The sequence below is a fragment of the Drosophila erecta genome, unplaced genomic scaffold (genome assembly GCF_003286155.1).
Source record: "Drosophila erecta strain 14021-0224.00,06,07 unplaced genomic scaffold, DereRS2 tig00000537-arrow-arrow-pilon, whole genome shotgun sequence".
NCBI lineage: Eukaryota > Metazoa > Arthropoda > Insecta > Diptera > Drosophilidae > Drosophila > Drosophila erecta.
Window position 1 is genome coordinate 57,472 of NW_020825268.1, and position 5,200 is coordinate 62,671.

The window sequence follows — 5,200 nt, forward strand, 5'->3', positions numbered from 1 at the left end:
CTAGAGCAAATCCTGAGAAAATGCGTATTCAGGGTATTTCGAGTGACAACGCTTCAGAAGTAGAGCCGGCAATCTGTAGAAATGTTGGGCAATTTAGAATATATCTAAAAGAGACGTCAAAACTAATAGAAAATAGTCCAGATTTCCTCAAAATAAGAAAAAAAATATAATTTCTTTGGGATATTGAGTATTTAACCATATTTATTTTGAAAGTTCCCTATTTGAGGATGAAATTAGTGAACTAGTGAACTAGTCGACTCAGTGGAACAGTTAAGAAGGCTGAAATGTCGACGGTGGTTAAGGCAGAGGAGTTACCAACCCTGCCTAAAATTCAGATACCCACTTTCTTTGGTGGGGGGAGCAAACGACAATTATAAATACAAAAATAAATAATAAAACCGATGATCCTATTTGCAATTTGTTGGAGAGGTATTCCTGCTTTCAAAGATTAAGACGTATTATAGCCTACACAATCAGATTTATTAAAATGAAAACACAAAATGCAACGTATCCTTCCTTCCTTCAGGTAAAAGAATTAAATTTAGATGAAAGGTTAAGGCAGAGGAATTACCAACCCTGCCTAAAATTCAGATACCCACTTTCTTTGGTGATTCCAAAGAATGTGATCTTTTTAATGAGCTCTTCACAGAACTCATTCATACGAGTGAGGACCCCCTTCTCTCAAGTTTAATTACCTCAAATCAGCATTAAAAGGAGAAGCCAGGTAACTCATTTATTGCTTGGCTCTGAATTATGAAGCCACCTTGGAATTTTTAACCAAGCGGTCGGTATGAGAATAAAAGACCAATTTTCGCTGAACATATGAATAGGTTTATGGATATGCCAAGTTTAAATTTGGTATCCAATAAACAAAGAAAAACACTTATTGGCACAATTAATTAGCCTATATTTCCTAAAATTAAAGGCACAATTATCGGAAGATGTGGATGCAATTTTTGCTCACATAATTCTTCGAAAATTTAAAAAAAATTCGCTGAACTCATTTGAAAGCCATGTCAAAAAAACAAAAGAGATACAGTCACTCCTTGATGGACTTTTTAGAGCGAAGGCTCAATTCAATTTCTTCATTTTCACAGGAAGTTAAACCTGTAAAGAAAATTATTAACACGAACATTATTAAAAATTATAGTGCCAATTGTGTATATTGTAAACTACCGGGGCATTATTTAGTTCAATGCCATAAATTTAAAATAATGAATCCAGCAAGACGGTCTGACTGGGTAAGAAAAAGTCGGATTTGCCTAAGATGTCTGAGGCATCCGTTTAATAAAAAATGTACAAGCGAGCAGCGCTGTTCGATTTATCGAAAACCTCACCACACGTTACTTTACCTTACAGGTAATAGTCCAGAAAAAGTGAATACGTGTAGAACAACAGGGCAAGCCTTGTTAGCCACTGCTTTGATTCAAGTGAAGTCAGGAAAAGGAGGTTTTCAAAAATTAGGGGCTTTGATTGATAGTGGTTCTCAAAGCACTATCATTTCAGAAGAGTCTGCACAGATTAAAAGCGTATCCAGTCAGCACAATTAATGTTGATCAGAAAAAATGGAAGAGTTTTAAATTAGCCGACCCCGATTTTAATAAATCTGGTCGTATTGATCTAATCATTGGAGCAGACGTATATTCTGCAGAATGGAGTTATATAATAGACGGTCTCCTTAACCTACAACGATAGAATTAAAAGATTTAAATCGCTATTAGGAAGTTGAGGAATACGAAAAAAATGCATCGAATCGGAATTATATTTTCATTAAATCCACAACAAAAGACGCAGATTGGCAATACGTTGTGTCTATCCCATTTAAGCAAGATGTCACCTTAGGAGATTCAAAGAAGCAAGCAATGGCTGGTTTTATAAATTTGGAGAAGAAATTAAAAAATAATAAAAAACGTAAGGCCTATTATTCTAAATTTATGAAAGAATATATCGAGTTAGGACACATGGTCAAAGTAACTAATGATGGTAAGTATTTTTTTACCACACCAGGCTGTTATCAGAGATTCAAGCCTGGCGACCAAGCGGAGTGTAGTTTTTGATGCTTCAGCAAAACCTTCAGGATCAGGAATTAGCAGCAGAAGATCTGAAATACTGGGAAGCATATAAGGAAAATTTATTATATTTAGAAAATATTCGAATCCAAAGATGGATAAAGAAGTTCACTTCACCAGTTATCTGCATACTGGAGCACGCGGCAACCAGGAAGGTGAAAACGCCTCACATAAACGACATAAAGCCGGGCAGCGCGGGCGCCGGCGGGCCAGAGGACACCGAGTTCCAAAGACAGAAGCAGAACTACCTTGTTGGAGAAGGGGAGAAGAGGATACGAGGTATCAAAAAGCACAAATGTCACTCATACACATACACAGGCCCGTTGGAGCCCGAGAGCGGGACAGGGAGGGTATGAAGATGCAAGCACCGTTAGCGGTTAATGCACATAGTTGCAAATTCCGCTGGAGGCGGGTACACAGAGGAGAAGTCCCGTTACTGGTATAGGCCCCGCGGAATAACGGCACAAGCAGCAGACGGGAGAACCTAGGTTTCTTCGCGGAGTGGGCGGCTCGAGTCCGTCTTTCGAGATCAAGCGTCTTTACCGCTTTGGTAAATTGCTTTACAGCACATGGCGACACTAGCAACCGGGAGATGCGGGAAACCGGCATCAGGGAACAGCCCGGAGCGTTATGGAGTAGGGATTCCGATTCCTATCTTCAGCTCCTGGCCTCAACCCTGGTGTCGCGATCTCCATCCCCGGTGGAGGACCCTGAGGAGATCCCGGACGTCCGTCTGTCGGATGACGAGCCGACGGCAAAGACGGAAGGAGTGGTGGAAATCGTCCTTTGAGAGTGAGGAGGACGACGGGGGTGAGATGGTCACCCCGGTGGTATCGTCGGACGAGGACGAGGCCGTATGCGTGGCGCTGGCCAGAATGGCGTAACGCAGCGTGCGGTGGGCAACTCAGGGGCGGATAAGCCTCGAGGTCGTGGAGGCGCGGGTCGCCACTCTGCGGCGGTTCCAGCAGCTGGTTGAGGCACGGAAGGCGGCCGCCGCCCAGGCCGCGTGGCAGGAGCGGTTGGCCCGGCAGCAGGAGGAAGAGGAGGCGTTGTGGGCACCACCAGGCGCACGTCGGGCAGGCGTTGCGCACCATGGAGATGGGCGGGCGTTGGAGGCACCAGCAGACGGTCACATGGAGGTGGCCCGCGCCGTCGGAGGCGGAGGAGACCCGCGTGTGGGAGGAGGTGGGCGCGATCGGATGGAAGCCGGTGCCCCGGGTGACGCGCGATCGGCGTTTGCGCGCCCGGCCGGTCGACGACAGCCCGGAGGAGGAGAGCCCGGAGAAGGGTCTTGGAGTGTGGCCCGCACCCCAAGAAGCGCCGCCGCCGCCGAAGTTGCCGCGGCAGGACTCGTACCCCGAGGCACGTCCACCACCACCGCAGGCAGGCATCGCTTACAGACCAGCTCTGGAAGGAGCTGCCGAGGGAGGAGTGGCCGCCACGAGTGGCCGAGGAGTCTCAAGAATGCGCAGGTCGACGAGAGGAGTCAGGAGCGATGTATATGGAGGATCAAGATGCCACGTCAAGACGCTAAACGACATGGTCTACTAGGCTTAGACGCCAAGGCTGAGATCAGGAAAGTACAGGACAACGAAAGGAGGCTGAAGTCTCGAGGTGCAGGAGAGCTGCCTAGCAACAGCGAAGAAGGCTGGAATGCGGTAGGAGTCAAGGGCAACCAGGTCAAACGTGAAATTATGGACCTTGGACCCGAGCAAAGTGGTGAGACCGTGAACTAACAGTACCACCCTGGACCTTGTACTCAAGCCGGCCAAGGGCACAGACGGTGCGGACTTTGGTCGAGCACAAAGAGGACGAACCGTAAATTAACGGAACGTGGGTTGGACCTTGTACCCGAGCGGGACATGCGCAAAAGGGGGAAATAACGGGATCCGCACGGCATATAAAAGGGACGGCGCAAGAGCAGCTCGAGACAGTTAGTGGGAATACGGGAGGAGCTGTACCCCAGGTCCAACAGTCAGTGAGAATACGCGAGCAGCCGTACTCCAGGTCCGACTGTCAGTGAGATTACGCGAGGAGCTGTACCCCAGGTGCGACGGTGCGATCAGTGAAAATACGCGAAGAGCTATACCCCGGGACAAGTGGACAGTCAGTGAGCATACGCGAGGAGCTGTACCGCAGGTGTGACGGTCAGTGAGAATACGCAAGAGTACGCGAAGAGCTGTATCAAGGGGCAAGTGAACAGTCAGTTAGAACGCGAGAGGCGCAGGAGGACGGTCCCTGCGTCGGGTTGACCTAACGGGCGATACACCTCTCCACCATAACATCCTAAGCCCTAAGTCTAAGCCCGGGACTGCTGCAGAACAACGAAGGATATCAGGCAGTGCACAGGAACCTGGCACGGTCTGTTGGGACGTGTAGTGTACGTAGTTCGATAGATTTTTAACTAGTTGGTCTTTTAATAGTGGGTGGTAATTACTAATAAAGAGGACCTTGTACTTCCTTCGCTAGGGATGCGCACTCTTGCTATGCTCGGGTCTAGCTCGCCGTAGGTCGGTGTTCTTTTAGCTTAGGATGGTACGAAACGCTACTACATTTTAATAAGTGTGTCTTACTCATAAACAATATTCAAAACTGGATTATCGATTAATAAAAGAAATGGCTTTATATTGATACTAATGATACACGCCGACACGTGTGAAGATAAGCTACCGATTCTGATAAGTATTGGGAATTTTGGATGTTAATGATTCCCTAAGTCTTTACCCTCCCTACCATGACAATGCTACTTAAAATATTTACATTGTCCCTTGGCCAAGTTCAAAATAACTCTACCACATATTTAAGAAAGTGTTCAATATAAGTACTCGACAAACCATTAAATCTATTTATTCACAATACATTATTTTTCAATATATCTTCAATCATAATTCATTTATATAAATTCAGTTTAGTAAACGGTTCCATTAAATCTCTTTTACAAACTAACAATATTTTTATCTACGCATAATTATCCTAGTCATTCTCTAACTCTTCATTTTCGTTTATATTCAATGGGTAAAATAAAGTATATAAAAGTAAAGTATAAAGCAAATATATATAAGTAATTGAATATAAAATTAGCAAATATAGTTACATAATCTTTAGTCAAATGCAGATAAATTTTTTTAATT